General features: G+C 37.1%; 2 long non-coding RNA genes across 2 annotated transcripts; one reads left to right on the forward strand and one right to left on the reverse strand.

The window, feature by feature from the left end:
• The first annotated feature begins 5,141 nt into the window (after positions 1 to 5,141).
• LOC118497091 lies at positions 5,142 to 20,877 on the forward strand. The gene is made up of 3 exons (XR_004899642.1): positions 5,142 to 5,156; positions 17,223 to 17,229; positions 20,803 to 20,877. It is a non-coding gene; the product is annotated as an uncharacterized LOC118497091 (long non-coding RNA).
• LOC118497090 lies at positions 18,674 to 20,854 on the reverse strand. Its single transcript, XR_004899641.1, has 2 exons — positions 20,299 to 20,854; positions 18,674 to 19,287 (listed from the first exon to the last, which is right to left on the reverse strand). It is a non-coding gene; the product is annotated as an uncharacterized LOC118497090 (long non-coding RNA).
• Positions 20,878 to 23,200: the final 2,323 nt, after the last annotated feature.

Consider the following 23,200-nt stretch of genomic DNA (forward strand, 5'->3'; position numbering starts at 1 on the left):
TGCTGATCCTGAACAAGAACCCCAGTGATCCATCACAGACTCCAATTCAGTCACAAGACTAAGATTAAAGTGACAGCCTGGAATTACACTTAGAACGAATAAATAATAAAAATTAATATATAAAAATTCAGTGCCTTCTATAGAACCTAGTAGAAAAATAACCAAAGGAGAAAAAACCAGAAGTAAAACTTAAATGATTAGTTAGTATATAGTTACCTCCATTTGAGGAGGTATATATTAAGAATGTTAACCATAGCATTGTTTGTCATGGTAAGGAACTTGAGTAACTTAGCTGTTGAATAAAATGGATAGATAATAAGCATCACACACATTATAACAGAATTATGTATACTGGTAAAAAGAAACAAACCAACTAGTTGTACATAAAAGTAAAAGAATTAATATTAAAAATTTATCTTGACTGTAAAAAGTAAGAAACAAAATATTTGTAACACTAATACCATTTTATAAATTTAACAGAATGCATGAAACAACTATATTTTTTACTTAGTTTTGAAGATAGCTGTATATAATATGCAAAATGTTTTGGAACGGCATGATGGATTAACTGGTATCAGATTTATCCTGTTATTCTTAAAGACATAAATGTTCATTAGCATATATAAAGTAACTATCTGCAGTCATTGGACAGAAAAAATCTTGGACTACAATTTTTAAGAGAAGGAGGCATCTGAAGTGAGTCTCATATTTTCCTTTGCTTTCTTTCTGACAGTGTTTCTGAATCCATAGAAAATGGAAATAAAGTACAGATAATAGAAGTCTAATTGGGCAGAGGAAACACAAATTTGAACATAGGGCTGCTGAAGTGGTTGGGATTGCAGTGGGAGAGAATGTTGGAGAGGAGGCAATCACAGGAGAAAAGGCTCCTAACATCTTCATGATTATTTCCTCAGGCTCTTGGTCTACTTCTAACCAACTAATGTACCGAATGAGACTCTGGGAGAGAGCTAGTATTGATTGCTTTCTATCTGTTTTTTGATGTTAAAAATTTATTTTAGTTTTATTTTATTGTGATTAGAGAATAATGTTCTTTTTATTTTTTAGTATATTTTATTGATTATGTTATTACAATTGTCCCACTTTTGCCCCCTTTGTTCCCCTCCACTAGGTATTCCCCTTCCCTCCAGCAATGCTTCCCTTAGTTTATGTCCATGAATCATACATATAAGTTCATTGGCTTCTCCATTTCCTATACTATTCTAAACACTCCCTGTCTATTTTGCACCTACCAATTATGCTTCTTAATCCCTGCACTTTTTTCCTTCATTCCCCACTTCCCACTCCCCGCTGATAACCCTCTGAATGATCTCCATACCTATGATTCTGTTCCTGTTCTGGTTGTTTGCTTAGTTTGTTGCTTTTTTTTATTCAGTTTTTGATAGCTGTGAATTAATTGCCTTTTTAATGTTCATAGTTTTAATCTTTTTCTTAGATAAGTCCCTTTAACATTTCATGTAATAATGGCTTGGTAATGATGATCTCCTTTAGCTCTACCTTGTCTGGGAAGCACTTTATTTGTGCTTCCATTCTAAATGATAGCTTTGCTAGATAGAGTAATCTAGGATGTATGTCATTGCTTTTCATCATTTTGAATACTTCTTGCCAGTCTCCTTTTGCCTGTAAATTTTCTTTTGAGAAATTAGCTTATAGTCTTATAGGCACTCCTTTGTAGGTAATTACCTGCTTTTCTCTTGCTGTTTTTAAGATGCTTTATCTTTTACCTTTGACATTTTAACTGTGATGTGTCTTGGTGTTGTCCCCTTTAGATCTAACTTGTTTGAGGACTCGCTGTGTTTCCTGGACTTGTATGTCTATTTCCTTCACCAAATTAGGGAAGTTTTCTTTCATTAGTTTAGACAAGCTTCGCCTCCTCACACAACCACAAAAATGAGTTACAACTAAATGTTAAAACAAATAACAGCCAAAACTGTCAGGAAGTTGAATTATATGGAAGTCCAAAACCAAGGATTTAAAGAAGTCACATTCCTCTAGACATGTAGGAGAGATGTGAGGAGACATGGTGTGGCATGGGGAGGCAGTGGCTGCAGCCAAATGAGCACAGGTGGTCCTACATTCATGGGTGGTGGAAAAAATCTGGGAGCGATACCTCGGGAGCAAGTGATCCTAGTCCCACACCAGACTGTACAGCATAGGGCTCCAGCAGCAGGAATATAAATCCCCATAACTTCTGGCTGTAAAAACCAGTGGAGTTTGGGACACGGAAGAAACTACCAGATATTCAGAAAACTTCACTTAAAAGGCCCACACAATCTTAAAACATATATCACCCACATACTCTGGGATCATTACAGCAATGGTTCCAGTTGCGAACTGAGAATAAGTGAAATAAATGGCTGGAAATGGGCAAACCCCCAGAAGCCCAGCAGCAGTACAGTTCCCACTCCAAGTCCTCCCCCAACACAGCCATAAAGCATAACACGCAGTGAAGCATATTTCTCCACCCTGACAATTACTTAATTCTCTATCCCACACAATTTACTGGTGCCTTTTACAAGGAGTCAAAGCAGCTCTACCTAATACACACACACAGAAACAAAACAAAACAAAACAAAACAAAACAAAACAGGGAGGCTGCTGAATTGTGGAAACAAAGAAATATGGCCCATATGAAAGAACAACACAAAACACCAGTAAAAGAACTAAACAAAATGGAGGTAGCCAACCTATCAGATGCAGAGTTCAAAACACTGGTAATCAGGATGCTCAAAGAACTCACTGAGTATGGCAACAACATAAAGGAAAAAATGAAGGTTACACTAAGTGAAATAAAAAAACAACAACAACAGGGAACCAACAATGAAAGGAAGGAAGCTAAGATTAAAGTCAATGACATGGAACATAAGGGAGAAATAAACACTCAACCAGAACAGAAATAAGAAAAAGAATTTAAAAAAATGAGAATAGTATAAAAAGACTCTGGGACATCTCCAAACATGCCAACATCTGAATCATAGAGAACAATGTTCTTCATGAGAGCACAAATGGTGTTTATTGCCTCTCTAAGAGAGGATGTACAAGGCCAGTCCATTACATAGTCTCTCAACATGGTTGCCAAATCCAAGAACCAAAACTATTTAAGGCAAGAGGATTAGTGGAACAAAGGTGCTACTGCTGCAACTAATCCCAACGCCATACCTGATATCCATCACCTTTCTCTTCCACCACTCATTTTACATTTGCTACATTCTTGGTCATCTCTTGTCTTGTCTGAGTGCTTCCTTGGCAGGGACACTCAGAACTTTACTCCTTAGGAGTAAGCCCTAGTTTCCTTTGTTATGTGTGGGTGTCAGCTATCTTATAATATAAACCCCCAATGATTCACAATTCCCAGTTTTTAAGCTCTGGTGTGGTGCACTAAATTATATGCATTAAGTGACAACTGTCCCTGTGTGACTGGTAGAATACGGTAGAAGTAATAATGCATGACTTTGAAGACTAGATCATAAACGTTATTAAATCTTCTGCCTTGTTCTCTTGGAACACTCAGTATTGGAACTCTGAGTCATCATATAAGACATCCAACTACCTTAAGGGTAATATGCTAGAAAGAACACATTCAGAGGCTTTGAATCACAGTCTTTGAAAATACATAAAAAGAGATTCCTGGGAAGTCCTTAGCTATTCCAGTACCTATGTATTCAAACCATCCCAGCAGAGAACTCAGAGAAATCATATGGCAGAGATAAGATATCCCTGATGAGCCCAAATGATAAATTCATAATATAATGCACTGTTTTTGCTTGACAATAAATTATACACAGAAATAGATACATGCATTTTCATTTTTAAAAGGGTTTATTTATTTATTTTTAGAGAAAAGGAAAGAGAGGGAGAAAGAGGGAGAGAGAAATATCAGTTGGTTACCTTTCACATGCCCCCAACCAGGGACCTGGCCTGCAACCCAGGCATGTGCCCTGACTGGGAATTGAATTAGCACTCTTTTGGTTCACAGTTTGGCCCCCAAAGCACTCAGCCACACCAGCAAGGGCCCAAAACACTTTTTCTAATCGTGGTTTACAGTTCTCTATTTACAGTTATCATGGTATAAAAACTCATAACTTCAAGCAGGTTGTAGACCACAACTTCTGAACTCTTATTGTATAGTAGCTGTAGCCTATCCTTATACTTAGTGTTGATTACCACCAACAGTATTTTAACTCCTTTTCTGCTTACTGCTCCACCAGCAGGAGAATTGGCATCAGTCCTGTTCAGTTTAGCATCAGTATATCACATCAATCCACCTCTGCATTGGGAGAAGCTGTTTTCTTCTATGTTAGTTGATTACTGGAAATAACCCAAGGCCAAAGATGTAAATTGAGACAGAAGTATCAGTTTAGCACAGGTAAATGACACAGAAGTCTGGCCATCTATGTGTGTAATGTACTAGCACTTTCTGGATATGCTGAAGCTAAAGTCCAAATGCTTTTTTTGCATTCGCCCAACATTATGAAATGATGGATCTGATATTATCAAGCTCAGGGAGGAAATCCCAGTGGCATAAGTCACTCAGCATCCCATGATCAGGCTATCAGTTTCTAGTAGGATCCAGTATAGTGGCAGGAATGTCATAAAAATTGAGACTAGTTCTCTGGCAGAGAAGACATGATCTTCTTCCAAATCCTAGAAATTTATGAAAGATTTTGCAAAGCAAATATTTGCTTTATTGATGTGACTAACTCTGTCAAATATACTGAGTCATAATGCTCAAGTGGCTAGGCATCTTAGGCCAGAAGATTTCAAATGTTTTTATCTTATGGTCCACATAAACTAATTACTAAAATGCTGTGATACACCAAAAATATATTTTTTGCATATCTGACAAAAATGGGTATAATTTTGATTCATTCATACCAGATACCCATTGTTGTGTTGGCTATTGCCTTTGTAAATTTGACAATCTAAGGGGAAAAAAGTCAGTGCCCTTACTAAATAGTCAGGTATGGCATGTTTTAAAAATTCTTGCAACACACTAGTGTGCTTCTTGCAGCTCATCAATTGAAAATTGTTGCCTTAGGCTATATCTTCTGCAGAATCCTCTCTTCCTCAAGGCCTCACTGAAAATGGACAGCTTCCACATAACTAATACATAGTTCAGAGCAGTATCTTCAAGTCCAGTGTATGCTACCTCCAAATTTAGAAGAGACCTGTCAAATACTGTGCCTTTATCAGGGGTTTCAGGTGTCCAGTGCAAAATGTTAAGTGTTAGAAAGAATGTTGTGGCATGGTGCAGACATCCAAAACTGTCAAACCACTCAAAGATCATGGCTTCGATTCCCAGCCACAGCACATGCTTGGGTTATAGGTTTGGTCCCTGGTCAGGACATGCGCAAGAGGCAACCAATCAATGTTTCTCTCCCTCTCTCTTTCCAACCCTGCCTCTCTAAGCATGTCCTCAGGTGAAGATTAAAAAAATAAATAAAACAGACAACCCCCTGAATTTTCATGAAGCTTAAATTATCATGATGTTATCATTGTCTGGTGTTATGTTCTTTAATTGTCAAGATTGTCAAGATACTTGAATTCTCAACTGTGACAGAGAGAAGGAAAGTTAGCACACACCTGAAGCAGAGAGTAAATGTGAACTTCCGTTCTTATCATGTGAATAAAAACAAAATTATCCATCTTAATGAGAATTGGAGAAAATTATATTTATCTGCAAGATAAATAGTTCTATAACAAGTGCCAACACTTGTGTTCATCTACTGTCACTTAACCAAGTGGTAGCCCTAATAGCAGCATCTGTGGCAGATGGTATAACACAGCAGCTGTGATTGGGACTGCCACTTGGATAAATTTATAGTAATATATATATTTGCCAAGGTTTGTTTCATCTTTTGCAGCCTACATGTAGGTGACTTCATTGAATGTATAGAAATATGTGAACCATCACCCCTACATCCTACAAGTGTCAATAGTGATATTAATCGCAGCAGTTCTTTCCATAATACAGAATCACTTCTGATTTATCAGTTTTCTCAGGGTGGGAGTGTGGTTTTCAGGCCTCCTTGATGCCCTACTAGCTCCTATTCCCCAGGCCATATATACAGGTTCTTTCATTTGCTAAGTATTTCTTTCTCAGTAATGCACATGGGTACCAAAGAAGTAACACAGATTAGGTCCAAAGGTACTTGGATATACTGTGAAATGGACTTGAGCCAAACTCCATACACTCCCACTTAACTGTAGAATCATGGTGCCATTTTAGATTCCATGGCATTAGTGTCAGCCCAGACCTTCAAACTGTCCTAGAAATGTCTGGGTTTTCCAATTCCTCAGTGTTGAGTTATCTTGGAAATTGTTCCAGGTTTCTTTGGAGAGTAATAGAGGGAAAACTTACTGTATACATTTTATGTGGCATTGCAGACTTCTTTCTCAAAATCATGTGCTTGAATCAATGAGTTCTGAATTTGAGAACTGACTTAGACCTGGAAATTAGGTGAGGAGCTACAATGTCCTATTTTAGCAGCTGATGGTCCCTCTGCCTATCAGTTTTTTCTTTCTCTCATTTCATCATAGGCATTTGCCTATCTCATGTCTAATACCATGATCTGTTAGCTATTACCACAAATCCCTGAAGGTCAAGGAAACTTGATGAAAAGCTGGTAATTATATATACCTTGCCTCTAATGATTAAGTGCTATGCCCTAGCTTAGCTTCATCTGCATCAATATTAAAGAACCCGGTTTGATGGTGGTAATTGACACACTAAGCCACAGCTTGTGGAGTACAGCCACCACCAACCAAGATTCTGAGAGGTGTTGGTGTCCACTCAGCAGTGCATTTCTTATAGAATGTCTTCTGGGCCAGGGATCTTAATCTATGCACTAAAGGAATTGATACACTGGATGTTTGGTACTGGCAAAAGTCTGAGGAGCAAATGTGAGAGTAAATCTTCAGTTATTCCACAAGCAGTGGAACATAAGAGTGTATATATAAGAACTTATTGAATGGAAGTACACAAATCTCAGAATTTGATGATCTGATAATAGTATTGAAGTCTGTCATAGGTAATGGATCCTCAAATCTTACATACTAAAACTATTCTAACATTTCTATCTCCCTGAATCTTCTGACCACTTCCAAAATATCATACAAGGAAGTTCCAGACTTTTCTTCATATTTGCTATAGTCAGGCTCTAAAGAGCTATCATAGAGAAATGTTTTAGGATAGACTTCAGTGTCATTGCCAGATCATCAAATTCTAAGATTTGTGTGAGGTCTTCCATTCAATAAATTCTCCTATATCCAGTCTTATATCCCATGCCTGTGGAATAATTCTGAAGCTCTACTCTTACATTTGCTTCTCATATCTCCTCTTGAAGCTCTGCATGCTGGGAATATTGAAGCTCCACTAGTCTATATTCTGAGGCGTATTTTCAACACATTCTACTCTCATAAAATAGGATATGAGAGTCTCCCTAAGAACTGCTGTAAGACCTCTGGATTTCACATTGTTCCTTGTGTTGGCATTAGATGATCTGAGCTTAGCATTTTATTTTTTTAAGATTTATAATGCCATTAAGAGAAGCTGGCCCACACAATCATTATAATTATTGCTGACTTCATACTTTTAAAACATCACACATTCCAATGCCTCTCCTTTCATTTGTATTTTATTCCAAAGAAATAAAGGGGAAGACAATAATTATGGTGCCACTGCCAATCAGGAAGTTTTAGCCACCTTCTACCACTAGTACTAGAATCCTTACTGCTATCAGGGAGAAAAAAAACTCTAAAATCCCACTGGTATGGTCTATTTTATAAGACTATATAGATTATTACCTTTTAAAACAATACATTCTTAGAGTATAGAGGTTATGAAATAAAGAAAATAAGGGAAAGGGGTTGAAAGCCAATACAAGGATAGGTTAACATGTTAGACATGGCTTAGAATGCAATATGACCACTTTCACATCCATGTGGCACCATCTTTTTTGTGTGTGTGCAGTATTTTGATAGTGTTTTTCCATTACCATTTACCCTCTTTATACCCTCGTATAATTCCACACCACCAAAATCACCACACCATTGTGCATATCCAAGATTCCTTTTTCTTTTTTGCTCGATCCCCTACTCACCCCTTACACCCTACCCAGATCTGTTAGTCCTTTATGAGCCTGTCTCTATTTTGTTTGTTAGTTCAGTTTGTTCATTAGATTCCACATATGAATGAAATCATATGGTATTTGTCTTTCTATGACTGGCCTATTTCACATGCTCTTGCAAAGGGTAAAATTTTCTTCCTTTTTATGGCTGAGTATTATTCCACTGTGTAAATGTCTCATAGTTGTTTTATAAACTCATCTAAGGATGGACACTTGAGCTGCTTCCAAATCTTGGCTATTGTAATTGCTGGCTTCATAAAATGAGCTTTGGAGTCTTCCCTCCTCTTGAATATTTTGGAACAGTTTGAGAAGGAGAGGTGTTAGTTTATCTCAGAATGTTTGGTAAAATTTATGACTGAAGCATTCCTGTCCCTGGCTTTTGTTTGTTGGGAGTTTTTTGATTAGTGTTTCAATTTCTCTAGGTGTAATCAGTGTGTTCAGATTCTCTGATTCTTCCTGATTTCATTTTGGAAGACTGTATGTTTCTAGGAATTTATCCATTTCACCCAGGCTGTCCAATTTGTTAGCATATAGTTGTTCACAGTAATTTCTTACCATCCTCTGTATTTCTTTGTGTCAGTTGTTATTTCTCCTCTTTCAATTCTGATTGTATTTATTTGAATCTCCTGTCTTTTTTTCTTGATGAATCTGGTTAACGTTTTGTCAATCTTACTGATTTTTTTAGCTCTTGGATTTATTGATCTTTTGTATTTTTTTAGACTCTATTTCATTTCTACTCCAATCTTTATTTCCTTCTTTCTATTCACTTTGAGCTTTGTTGTTCTTTTTTCCAGTTTCTTCAAGTATAAAGTTTATTTGTCTCTTCAAGTGTGAAGTTTCTTCAAGTGAATGTTTATTTGAGCTTTTTTTTTCTTGAGATAGGCCTGTAATGCTATGAATTTTCTTCTTAAGATTGCTTTCCCTGTTTCCAACAGATTTGGGGATTTTTGTTCTCATTTCCATTTGTTTCAGGGTGTCTTTTAATTTCTTCTTTATTCCTGTTGTTTAATATATGTTATTTAGGTCCCATGTCTTTGTGTAATTTTCAGTTTTCTATTTGTGATGGATTTCTAGTTTCATAGCATTATGGTCAGAGAAAATGCTTGATATGATTTCAATCTTTTTAAGTTTTTGAGACTTGTTTTGTGTCTTAACATGTGGTTTATCCTGGAAAACATTTCATGTGCAGGTAAAAAAAAGTGTACCGGTGTATTCTGCTGCTTTGGGATGAAACACTCAGAAGATATCAATTAAATCCATTTAACCTAGAGTGTCATTTAAGGCTGCTGTCTCCTTGTTGATTTTCTGTCTGGAAGATCTACCCATTGAGATTAATGGGGCACTAAAATCCCCTATTATTACTGTAATCTGTCAGTCTCTCCGTTTATATGTATTAAGATTTGCTTTACATATTTAGGTGATCCTATACCAGGTGTGTAAATATTTACTAGGGTTATATCCCCTTGTTGGATGTTCCCTTTATTGTTATGTAGCATCCCTTCCTTGTCTCTTACTATAGCCTTGGTTTTAAAGTCCATTTTGTCAGATATAAGTACTGCTACCCTAGCTTTTTTTAATTTCCATTTGCATGAAATATCTTTTTTCATCCATTTACTTTTCATCTGTGCATATCTTTAATTCTGGGATGGGTATCTTGGAAACAGCATATGTATGGGTCTTTTTTACTTATCTATTCAGCCACCTTATGTCTTTTGATTGGAGCATTTAAGTTATTCACATTTAAAGTGATTATTGATAGATATGTATTTACTGCCATTTTACTTTTTAACTATTTTCCTCTGTTGCTTTTTTCTTCTTCCTCTTCTTCTTCTTCCTTCTTTTTCTACCAAGCCCTTTAACATTTGTTGCAGTACTGGCTGGTGGTAACAAACTTTAGCTTTTTCTTGCCCGGGAAGCTCTTTATTTCTCTTTCAATTTTAAATGAAAGCCTTGCTGGGTAAAGAAGCCTTGTTTGTAGGTCCTTGCTTTTAATCACCTTGAATATTTCATTCTATCGGGCCTGAAATGTTTCTGTTGAGAAAACAGATGACAGTGTAATGGGAGCTTCCATGTAGGTAATAACTGCTTTTCCCTTGTGGCTTTTAAGATTCTCTCCTTGTCTTTAAGCTTTGCCATTTTAGTTATGATATGTCCTGGTGTGGACCTCTTTGGGTCCAACTTGTTTGGGACTCTCTGAACTTCCTAGACTTGTGTGTCTTCTTGTTTCACCAGTTTAAGAACATTTTTGGTCATTATTTCTTCAAATAGGTTCTCAATCTCTCTCTCACTCTCTCCCCCTTCTGGTATCCCCATGACATGGATATTTCTATGCATCTTGTAGTTCCAAAGGTCCCTTCAACTTTCATCATTTTTTAAAATTCTTTTTTCTTTTTGCTGCTCTGTGTTTTTTCTTTCTTGTCTTCCAAATCATTGATTTGACCCCCTGCTTTATCTAACCTACTGTTTAATCCTTCCAGTGTATTATTTATTTCAGATATTGTATTGTTTATACCTGACAGATCCTTTTTTATGTCTTTTTCTTTTTTCATACTGTTGATCATCTATATAATCATTACACTAAACTCTATATCGAATAAACTGCTTTTCTCCATTTCATTTAGTCTTCTAGAGTTTTCTCTTGTTCTTTTATTTGCATCTGTTTCTTTGTCTTCCCAGTTTGGCTGCTTCTTTGTATTTGCTTCTATGTATTAGGTAGATCTGCAAAGACTCTGGTGAGGCCTATATCATATGCTGCCTCCGACTGGCCTTGGGAAACCTGTTTGGAGCTATCAGTTATTCACATCCTGTGTCTCCCTCTGATGGGCCTGGATGTGTGTAGAAACAAGCAAGTTGTACACCAAGGCCAGCTTTTACCTAAAAGGGGTCCAGGGTAGGGCCAGTTAAAGTCTTAAAGCTTTTGGAGATCCACCTTTGCCTACAGGGTTTCTGTTAAGTTTAATCAATGAAAGAGCCCTCAGCTGTCTCCTCATCAGGGCTTAAGCTCCATAGGGTAGGGCAAAAGGGATTCTGTGGATGGGCTTATTGCTTCCCCCCAGGATGATGCTGCATGAAGGCGAGTGCTCTGTCTGAGAAAGATGGCTTCTGTAGTATGGGGAGTGATTGAGCTTAGAGAACCTGGCAGCTGTACCTTCAGCTCTTCCCACAGAGCCACCTATCTAGACTCTCCTCACTTGGCTCTAGTCTACTCTGTACTCCCCCTGAATGAACCCAGGTTAAGTGGTTGAAAACAAAATTCTGTATCTTAGCCCTTTAAGAAGCTCTGTGTGTCTCTAGATGTCTTTCCAGATAAAAATCCCACTGCTTTTTACAGCTGGATGTTATTTGTTTTTTTGTTTGTTTGTTTGTTTGTTTGATTCTGATGCTCTAGGCTGGGAAGTCTAGCTGGGGGTGTAGCCTATACATTTCTTAGGGGGAACCTCTTCCAGCCACTGAAATATACCTCCAGATCTTTGGCTGCAGTTTAGCCAGCCCTCTCATGCCTCTGCACTCCCTACCAGTCTAGATGTGGTGATGTGTTTTCTTACATAAGTCCTTTGTTATAAGGCTTCTCCCCAGCTAGTGTTCACTTGATTGTTCAGGATAATTTTTGTGTAATTCAGTTGTAATTTCAGTTTGGTCTTGGAAGGTTAGTGTTACTTCCTCCACCATTTTGGATCCTCCATGTTGCACCATTTTTTCAAGAGCCCACATGATGAATGACTATTAGGGGCTTTTATATAGCAAAGGAAGAATAAAGAATTTTTCATTCTCTCATGTCTCTCATTGACCAAAGCTACAATTCATGGAAAATCAATTCCCTTTTCATCTAGGTTGTTCATGAATGAGGGGACCAAGAAGGTACTATTGTATCTCATACCTCAGTATCAATATAAAAACATAGGACAGGAAGAAAGGGTACATAGCATGGACATGAGGCAAGGTATCATGTGTTACTCCCTGAAGAAGTTGATTAGTATACATGCAAAGCAGTTGTTGGTACAAACAAGAAGCCAAATATCCAGAGACAGAGAAACCCAGGGAAACTTATGCATATTTAAACTTGTTTAATTTTTATTTGAATTTGTTTGTAATTAGTTCTGGTGTCTTTACCTGTTGATATCTGAACATTGAAGCCATTTACGCTTATGTAAATAATGAATTCACATTAACTTGTCATATGCTGTGTGTTTTGTGCTATTTTACTTTGTGTTTAGTCATTTGCAATGTGCACTATACCTTGTTTGCTATTTTATTCAACAGTGACTTTAAATGGAGCATTTTAAAACATCACTCTGTGATTATTTTATATTCTTTGGTAAAGACCTTGATTATATAACTTTTTAGCTTCAAGTTTAACAAGAAGCATAAGTTTTAATCTCCCTTTTATGTAAGACAGGAATTTTAATAAGACAATTTCTTTATTCTTAACTTCAGTTTATCAGGATATCTTTTACTGTTTTGAATTAGATTGCTTGCTTCAGATTTATATATTGTTAAAAATAATTCATTCTCCTTCTTAGAGTAAAATCATTTCAAGAAGTATTTAAGAGTAATTCACTCCTTTTTCCTATGCAGAAGAATTTCTTGCATCTGTTTTCCTTATTCAGGGTACATATTGTTTATTTGCTTATATATTGTTTTAGGTGCTCATCCATGACTAAGGAATGTGCAGCCATATTTAATTGGGCTTTTCTAGTCTCCTATAAGAGCACATGAATTCCTGTAGATGTCTCTCATTGCCTACTTCATTGATGATAGAAGCCTCCTCCTATTCTTAAAGTGGAAGGCAAAGTAATATGCAAAGCTAATTAAAGTGGAAGGCAATTCTTAAAGTGGAAGGCAAAGCTAATTTCTAGCTTTTAGCAAGAAATTACTCTAGAAGTAATTTGACTGTAGTGATTTGGAATCTTACTCTGTTGCATGGATCTCTGTCTTCTAGGATGAGAATTTATTTCTGGATTATTACAGCTGTCTTTACTAAATTCTTTTTCTCTTGAAGTAACATATAAAAATCCTATACCCCCTAAGCATTGCTCATAAGCACTGTCATTATCTACATTAACACTCCATCGGAACTTTCCATGTTCCATTTTTCTCCCTAATCTCTCTTTTTCCCTCTCAGCTTTATTTAGGTATGATTCACAAATAAAATGATACATATTTAAGGTGTTTAATTTCATTGATTTTTATATACATATGCATTGTAAACAAAACAAGCAAATTAACATTTCCATCATCTCATATAACCATTTAAAAAATTATTGTGTGTGTTTGTGTGGTGAGAGCACTTATGATTTACCCTGTTAGCAAATTTCATATAGGTTTGATTCCTGGCTAAGGAAACTTTTTGGTTTCTTCTCTGCCTACCAACCTGTTAGGGAACCCCACCTTTAGTCCCTTTTCATTCATATTGCTTAACTGGGAACTTAATTTTCTGAATGAGAGTTATAGGTACTTAGAGGGTATTAAATCTATAGAGAATATGTCCCTAGTTACCATTAAAAGTAAATTATTTTTTCAGTAAATGGATGGCAGTTCAAATTTGTGGTTGGAAAAATCCCAGCATCTCTGGACTAGGGATGGGTAGTGGGTGTGGATTATAGCCTCACTCAACCTTCCTCCTTTTAGGTACTGCTCACTCTTCAGGGGCAAAATATGTGAAGACCTCCAATTGTTTCTCAGTCTAGCCAATGTCCATGTAGTTATTGAAAACCTCTCACAGACTCTGAGAAACTATTGTTTTCCTTCTTTTCAAGTATTGTTTTGATTTAGTAACTTTTCATCTCCTACCACATTGACAGGAAGTAGAGAGACCTTATTTCAGGGATGGCTTATGTGGTATTTAAAGTAACCATTTTTATTCTCAAACAACATTTGCATTAACAATGACTTTGACCAAGGAAATGTAACTTTAGGACTTAAGTTACTAAGATGTAAAATGGCTATGTTACTTTTTTTCTTCCTGACTTAAAGATCTCTGTATATTGATTTATGATACTTGATTTATAATAAGAAATATGTATTTGTTTTTTGTCTCTGGTTCCTTACTCACAGCTCTCAAAACCCCTGGAATTTCCTGAGCTATAAGAGCAATGAGAGCATCTTTTGTTATAATATTTTGTCCCTTGTCCTCAGTTCCTAAAACTACTTCAAAGGCATAGAGGTGAAATGGGTGTACTGTTATTCATAACAAGCTTCTTTTCACCACTACTAGGTTTATGTTAATTAGATTGTATGAGTGTGGAAAGAGGTTCAGAACTGGGTGTAGGCTAAGAAGCCGCAAAGCCTTCCACAGTCACAGGTGGGGAATGGGGAAGCAGAGGGACTGGTTGAGAGATACTTTGCATATTGAAAAGAGTTGGCCAGTGTTTTAGTCATGCTAAAAAAAACTCTGCTCGCTTTTAACTTGTGATGTAGCCAGGAGGATGTTCCCTGGCTGCCTCACCTGCCTGCGTGAGAAGTGGTAGAAGGAGGTTCCTCTGTGTCTCTGGTCCATGCCTCCCTGGACTAACAAAGGCAGCCAGAAAGAAAGGCTCTAGGAATGGGTAGGTGTAACCCAGTGTGGGAGGAGTCAGAAATGTGATTATGAGATGCCAGGATTTAAACCATAAAGGAGTCATTCACTCTCTTGGCCAAGTGGCTTAGAAAGGAGAAGAAAAGTGGGAGATAGCAGCCATACAGAGCTCTCTTGACCATGTGGCTTGGGGAGGAGAAGTGCTTTTGGCCATGCAGGTAGTAATAATGAGGGAACAGACATGCTGTCTTTACTAAGGAATTAGGCCACGCTCTGCTGCTATGATGGTGTCTGCTCTGACTCTGGAGCTGCAAAGGAATTCTTTGCAAGATGCTGCCTTGCAGACTTGGACTTTACCTGCACTATTAAGATTTATGACTTTCCTGAGCTTCACTATGACCCAGAGTAATAGAGAATTACTGTATAAGGAACATGCTTTTCTGGATCATTAAAATGGAGGCTGATGAACACATATCTCAGATCTTGAAGGAGAGAGCTATTGCTTGAGGATAGCAACTTTGGTACCTTCTAGAGGGACTGGAAAACTGTTTGAACAGCTGGCTTAAGATAAGTACATGGGGAACCTCTACTTTCAGGGTTTCTGGCTCATAGCCTGGTGGGGAACATGAGAAATGCTGGGCCTTATTGAAACAGGGTGAAGCCAAGGCAGGCGGCAAATAGGGATTTGGAATGGGGTCCAGAACTCAAGGTGTCCAGGAAATATTAGAAAGATATATAGTATGTCCTCACCCCTTCCCCCAACACGTGTGAGTTGGGGGAAGGGACACATGGAGCAGGGCCATTGAGAGCTGTTTGCATAGCAAAGGCTTTGAAGCTAACCTCTGACATGGTCATTTAACATATCTATAACCTTTAGCTGGTTTCATAGACATGTTAAACAGCTGTGACCATGCTTTGAACCAGGGGGATGGCAGTGACTTCCCAAGACATAACTGGGAGGCAACTCCCCCTGGTTATAGCACTTGAGTGAGAGCTTGGAGATGATTGGCTCCATGACACAGGGCCACACCTGCCCAGACTTACTATGACAGCCCAGTAAAGCTGAAAGGATATGAGAGTGCTGGCAAGTGTAGCTGATTGTAGGAGGAGTCGGAAATGGGGCTGCAGAGGAAGATTGGCATGGGAATTTAAAACCAGATGTGGCAGCCATTAGGGAACCACCACTCGGCTTTGGCAGAGTGACAACTCACCTTCTTGGCAGTTTGGTGAAAGGAGAGGACCACACGGCTGTGGCAGAGGGAGAGAACCACACAGCTTTGGCCAGAGTGGGGACTCCTGCAGCCATGTGAGGGAGAACCACTCGGCTTTGCTGGGAGAGAACTATGCAGTTTTGCCAGGGTGGGGATCCCTGCAGCTTTGATGGGGGGGGGACCCCCACAGCTTTGGCGAGAGTGGGGACCCTGCAGCTTTGGGGTGCTCCTTTTGGCCACGTGGTTTAGGAAGCAGGACACTTTGCCTGCAAGAAAAAAGGTGAAAGGACTTTTACCAATGGGCCATGAGAAGGTGCCACATAACTTTGGATTAATTGGAGATACTGATGGTGACACAGCTGATGGTGCCAGGAGCCTGAATCATGGACTTCTACTTTTCCTGATACAGTGCCCCAGATTAAGGCAGAGTGAAAAGGAAGGACTATGTATGTTTGTGGTTCTTTTAAGGGATTTGGGGATTTTGATGAAGACAGTGGGTCACCACTTTAAGTCTGTATAGCTTTAAATAAACATTTCCTTTCCTTTTCACAAATCTCTGGCATTGAGAGATGTCTTTCATCTGGCGGCAGACAAAATGAACCTAGAGGGGAGTCCTTTCAGTGATAGTATATCATGCCCCCCTTGGACCTGTTCTGTAACATTGTGGGAAAACTGGGTTCAGAGAATGAGTGCTGTAAGTGCCCCCCAGGGTCAGAATGTTGTAAATAAAGATCTGCTCCTTCCAGTATTGTTGGGTCATATACCATGGCACCATGTGAATGGGCCCTAGTCTGCTCACTCACATTTTGGTGAGCTCAGTAACAAGGTGACTTTCAGAAAGCAACTAAGGATGGGGTCTGGCTGTCAAGGAAAGTATTCTGTGCCCCTTCCAACCTCTGGGGAGGGGAGAGGGGCTGGATATTAAATCAGTCACTGATGATCAATGATTTAATCACTGTCTGATGTAATGAAGCCTCCATAAAACCCAAAAGTACAGTTCAGAGTTTCTGGGTTGGTGAACGGGAAAACTTGGGAAGAGTGGCATATTTGAAGAGGGCATGTAAGCTCTGTGCCCTTTCCCTATACATTGTGCACGCATCTCTTCCAACTCGCTATTCCTGTGTTATATTCTTTTATAATAAACTGGCAATCTGGTAAATATACTAACTTTCAGAGTTCTGTGAGCCACTCTAACAAATTAGTTGAATGTGAGGAGTGGACTATTAGAACATTCAATTCACAGTCCATTGATCAGAAGCACAGGTAACAAAATGGACTTGTGCTTGAAATGTGAGGGTCCTGAGAGCAGTCTAGTGGGACTGAGCCCTTAACTTGTGGAATGTGATGCAGTTTCCAGGTAGATGGTATCAGAATTGAATTAAAATGTAGAAAAAATTAACTGGTGACCATGAATTGTCTGTTGGTGTGGAAAACTCTTACCACCACCCACATTGGAATTGTATGCAGAATCCTTTATAAAATACTCAGAGTGCCTAAGTGACAGCCAGAGTAGAAGTCCTAGAGTCAGAAAGAAAGACACAGCTTGGCTCTATAAAGAAATGTCTCTTAGCCCTGGCTGGCATAGCTCAGTGGATTGAGCGCGGGCTGGGAACCAAAGTGTCCCAGGTTTGATTCCCAGCCAGGGTACATGCCTTGGTTGCAGGCCATAACCCCCAGCAACCACACATTGATGTTTCTCTCTCTCTCTCTATCTCCCTCCCATCCCTCTCTAAAAATAAATAAATAAAATCTTAAAAAAAAAAGAAATGTCTCTTTGACAGGGTATTTTACCATCAGATAAAGTAAATGGAGGGAAGATCACAGCAATAAATGCCTATATTAAAAAACAAGAAGGATCTCAAACAATCTAACTTTATACCACAAGGAACTAGAAAAACAAACTAAGCCAAAAGTTAGTAATAAATGAAATAGAGACTAAAAAGACAATATGAGATCAATAAAATCTCTAAATTTTTTTCAAAGACAAACAAAATAGATAAACCTTTGGCTAGATTCATCAAGAAAAACGGAGAGGACTGAAATAAATAAAATTAGAGAAAGAGAAGGGATTACAACTGATATCACAGAAATACAAAATATCATGAAACTATTATGAACAACTATATGCCAACAAACTGGACAATATAAAAAATGGATAAATTCCTAAAAACATCCTAAGAGTGAATCACAAAGAAACAGAAAATCTAAACAGACCAAGTTTTAAGGAGATTGATTCAGTAATCAAAAAGCTCCCAACAAACAAAAGTCCAGGACAAGGTGATTTCACTGGTAAATTCTATCAAAACATTTAAAGAAGATACCAATCTTTCTCCAACTCTTCCAATAAACAGAAGAGGAGGGAACACCCCCTAGTTCATTTTATAAGGCTTGCTTTACCCAGACACCAAAACCAGACAAGGACACTACAACTAAAACAAAACAAAATGAAACAAAACAAAAAATACAGGCCAATTTTCCCAATGAGCACAGATGCAAAAATCTTTAATAAAATATTAGCAAACTGACTTAAACAATACATTAAAAGGATCATATACCATGATCAAGTAGAATTTATTCCAGGGATGCAAAGATGGTTCAACATCTGCAAATCAATCAATGTGATATACCACATTACCAAAATGAAAGATTAAAATATGATCACCTAGTAGATACAGAAAAAGCATTTGACAAAATTCAACATCCATTTATGATAAAAACTCTGTGGGTATACAGATAAAGTAAATGGGTCAGAATTCACACATACACACACTCATGCTGCAAACCTCCAATGATGGCCAAAATAAATAATAATTAAATCACTTTTATTGGGATATAGTAGGATCTATTCCCTTGGGAAATGGAACTTGGATGGAGAAATTTAAGGAAGAGTTGAGGTAACTACCACTGAGTGTCCTGGAAAGAAATAATCATTCCTTTAGGCTCCTGAAGTATATGTACACACATATGTCTGTACACACACACAATCATATATACACTGGAAATTAATAGGATTCATCTACATTATTCACAAAATTTGAATGTGCAAATGTATTTAATGGTTTGATAACTAAAAGACTGTGAAAGATCAACTCAAAATCATAATGAATTAAAGAACCGTAATTTTTCTGCTATTTGATTGTGTTGGGTATCATGAATTTCTCATATAATGCTTTTACCACTTTTATGTATATTGTGTGAATTGTGATATATTTAGGTACATGAAGTAGAAACCTATCTTTGTTGTTTAACCTTATAACAGAATTTTATTTTTCTCACATAACAATAAGTCTGAAGGAAGGGAATCTAGGCCCCCTTCTATGATTTTGCTCCATCATCCTCACAGTGAAGCTTTTATCTTCATGCTTGTCAAATCATGGAGGCAAAATGGTGTCTCCCTCTTCAGTTGTGCTATAGGCTAGAAAAAGAGAAAGGGACAAAAAGGGAGTCTGTATTAGAAAAACAAAAGTATTCCTAGAAGTCTCTAGCAAATCCATATTTTTATCATATTGTCTACACTTTTGTTACTCGGTCACTTCTGATTGAAATGGAGTCTATGAAGGTGAGAATTTTATGTGGGATTATGGCTAATCTGAAGAAAAAGGAGTTCTATCAGTAAGGAGGTACTGGAGAATAGCTCTTGGGTAGGAGATTAGGGTTGTCTAATGATACATTGAACTGAGGGTTAGGTAAACATAATACCATTTTGTGAATGCAAATATAATATTAATTCATAACTAAAGTAATATGATATTACAATTTTACATCTGATTTCAAATCCTCTGTGAACTCAAGTAGAATTAATTTTGTCTCATCTTACACATCTTATTGAATACATTTTTTCAAATCTAATTTTGGTCCTGTTTTTTATATTATATAACAGTCACATGCAAGAATGATAGAATATGAAATATATCACATTACACATGGGGCTTAGGTAAATACTATTTTATCAATTATAAAATGTGTAAATATTGCATATAAATACTTTACCCTTATTTGCTTGTAGCCATAGCATTTAGAAATAATATATAGAAATGAAACAGAGAATAACCAAATAATTATCTAAATTAAAAATTAAGAAAACTGTAAAACGTGCTCCATATGATACATGTATGTATATAAATGTATATTTTTTGATATATGATGTATGGATATATAAACCTATGATATTCTGAAAGAAACACATTGGCATAATGAAATCAAACTTTCTTTTTTCCTCATAATGTTCTTTGAAGTATGCTCTGTGGGGTAATTATTCTCCTTTCCCTAAATAAAATCTTTGTTGGTTCCCCATAGCTATCTTAAATAATAAATCCTCCTGGTACTTTTGTCACTTAAACTGTTTTCACTTCTGAAACTGATAGGTGTAGCTAAAGTAATAATAAAAACTTCAAGCTTCATTCAAAATTAAAGCTTCTTCACTCACCTAATCAGCTATGCAACAGAAGGCAGGCTTGTAGTATAAAGTACAGCTTGGATAGATACTCCTTTGTTTTCCCAATTTATCTTTCATCCTCTCCTCAGTTCCTAACTTGTACTGTTTCTGGCCATACTGGGATTCAAGATGGTGAAGGGAGAAGAGCTGAGGGCACAGGAAATCTCCCGCATGCTGGTATTTTGTGAGCTGCCATTATTGCTCTCTGGTTTTGCAAGTGTCATAGCTGACTCTTGCTTTTTCCTTGAAGGGAGTTTCGGTTCCTTGGACGGTTCTTCAGACCATTTACTCCTCTCCCCATTAACTGATAGGCATCTCTCACCAGCACCTGACTAGGACTTAGGTCTCAGGAGACCATCTCGCAGACTCTCTCTGTTGGGATCCTATTGCCTTTTAGGCAGCGCTTTTGGATAAAGTCATTTAAAATGACTCCAGGGTAGCTTTCACCCACATATGTGTGGTTCACTCTTTCTCTATGTCTCTTAGGAGATATAGTTATTACTTAAGTTACTTTTTAAAACAAAGATTTTCATGCTGTTGTCACAACTTGTATTTTTCAATGTATTCAGATGTTTTAATTAATAAAATTGAAATTAAGTTTAAACTATACTGTCAGAGTTCATTTGAAATCATGAATACAGACCACTAAAAAAAAAACTATGATGTATAGCGAACACATTTGTTGAGTGTGAAAACATTGAAGATTGTTAAGCCAATATCCTTCTCTTTCAGAAGAAAACACAAAGACTCAGTTGAGCAAGCTATTGCTGAATGGAGGACAGCGAAGTTTTATGTGATGAATTTAAAAGAGTATGCAGTCTAGGGTCAAACATGTGGGTTTGAGTCAAATCTACACAATGTATTAGACATAAGAAGTAGACTGAGTTTAACTAGGCATGTAATGTCAGTTTATTTTTCTATGAAATGAAAATAACAGCTGTAGCAATTACATTGTTTAGATGATTAAAAATATAATATATATAGTATACATTCTTAGTAATTGTTAATCTTGCCTTCTAACACTGGTCAGATTGTGTCCTTTTTATATTATGCTGTGGCTTCTTCTGGTGTTTACTTTCTTTTCTATGATTTCAGAAATAAAAAATAACATGAATATATGTGTATAAATATATTTTATCTTATTTTCAGGTCATTAATTATAACAATGCAATAGTGGGCAAGTGTGTGTATGATGTAGTACTATAGTAGGGATGTATGATTTATTATAGTATATAAAACTATCAAACTATATTTTTCTAGATAAAGTAAATGAATCAGTAACAATAAACCTCCACTTCTACTGAATTAATCTTTGGGATTAGTAAACTAAATAGAGATGCTCTGGCCCTGGCTAGTGTAGCTCAGTGGATTGAGCATGGGCTGCGAACCAAAGGGTCACCAGTTTGATTCCCAGCCAGGGCACATGCCTGGGTTGTGAGCCAGGTCCCCAGTGGGGGCTACATGAGAGGTAACCACACATTGATATTTCTCTCCCTCTCTTTCTACATCCCTTCCCCACTCTAAAAATAAATAAATACATACATAAATACAAAAAAAATAAATAGGTTTTCAAAATTAATTGGGGAGAGACAAACCATTAGAACAAAGCCCCCCCCATAACATGCTGGGAGAAAACTGTATGAATTTGAATACATACTTGCAGGACATAAATCTTGATTATTTTGAGGTTCACACTCCTCATCTTCTTTAAACAAGTTATCCATGTTGGTAGCCAAATGATAGTCAAGCTACTGCTAAATGAAATGGCTAGTATTGCCTCTGTAGCTACTGTATTTATCCAAAGAGAGCACATTCCTATTGTTACCAAGTAGACAGTGTCACTACTTCCTTGTTTGTTTATATGCTTCTCATAAGTATTCATCCAAGATTTTGAGTACAATGAATGCCTAATATGATTTGCCATGCAGTTAAAAATGCTTTTGTCTCCAATCTTATTTTTAGTCTAACAGACCAAAAACAACACTGCAAGGGTCTACTCTATTAACATCTAGATGACAGTTCTAGAAAATGTCTCTTTTCTGCATCTAAGATTCCAAGATATGTTAGGTTTAACTATTAAGTCTATTTGGTGTGTTTTGCTCAACATCGGTATTATTTTGTAGGCCTACTTTATGTAGATAACAAATATTTTCCCCTCAAAAGTGTTAATGTGCTCATAATAAGCCAAGATTTATCTCTGCTTATGTACTTAATAGAATACATATAAATACATTTTAAATATTTCTCTTTGTATTTCTTATCTCTGTCCACTCAAAGGGCTTATTAGTAATGGCTCAAAAAACAGCAATAAACAAGTCAAATTATCACCTCTTGAGTCCTGGCTGGTGTGGTTCTGGATTGAGTGCCAGCCTGCAAACCAAAGGGTCACTGGTTCTATTCCCAGTCAGGGCACATGCCTGGGTTGTGGGTCAGGTCCCCAGTAGGGGCCGTGTAAGAGGCAACCACCCATTGATGTTTCTCTCCCTTTGTTTTTCCCTCCCTTCTCCTCTAAAAATAAATAAAATCTTTTTAAAAATTACCATATCTTGGTTTCCAAATATCATTCTTCACTAAAAGGAAGAGGACTATTTTCAGAGGAAAGGCAGAACCAGAGCTGGGGAAGAGAAAGAACAAGAAAAATTTGGAACATTTTTTTTTTATATCATGAAGCAAAGAAATGTTCAAATAATCAGAGGGACATATCAAAGGGATAAGTGAACCAACTTGAAGTGGCCTCAGAAAACTGAATATGGGACAATTTAAGCATTAATAAAAATTATTAGAAGTAAATTCTAACCCATTAGATTAAATAACAATCTAGGTTTTGCCACTGATTCAAACTTTAAAAACAATATATAGGATTAAATGTAAAAGCTTATTCATTTATTCATTA

The sequence above is a fragment of the Phyllostomus discolor genome, chromosome 10 (genome assembly GCF_004126475.2).
Source record: "Phyllostomus discolor isolate MPI-MPIP mPhyDis1 chromosome 10, mPhyDis1.pri.v3, whole genome shotgun sequence".
Classification (NCBI taxonomy): domain Eukaryota; kingdom Metazoa; phylum Chordata; class Mammalia; order Chiroptera; family Phyllostomidae; genus Phyllostomus; species Phyllostomus discolor.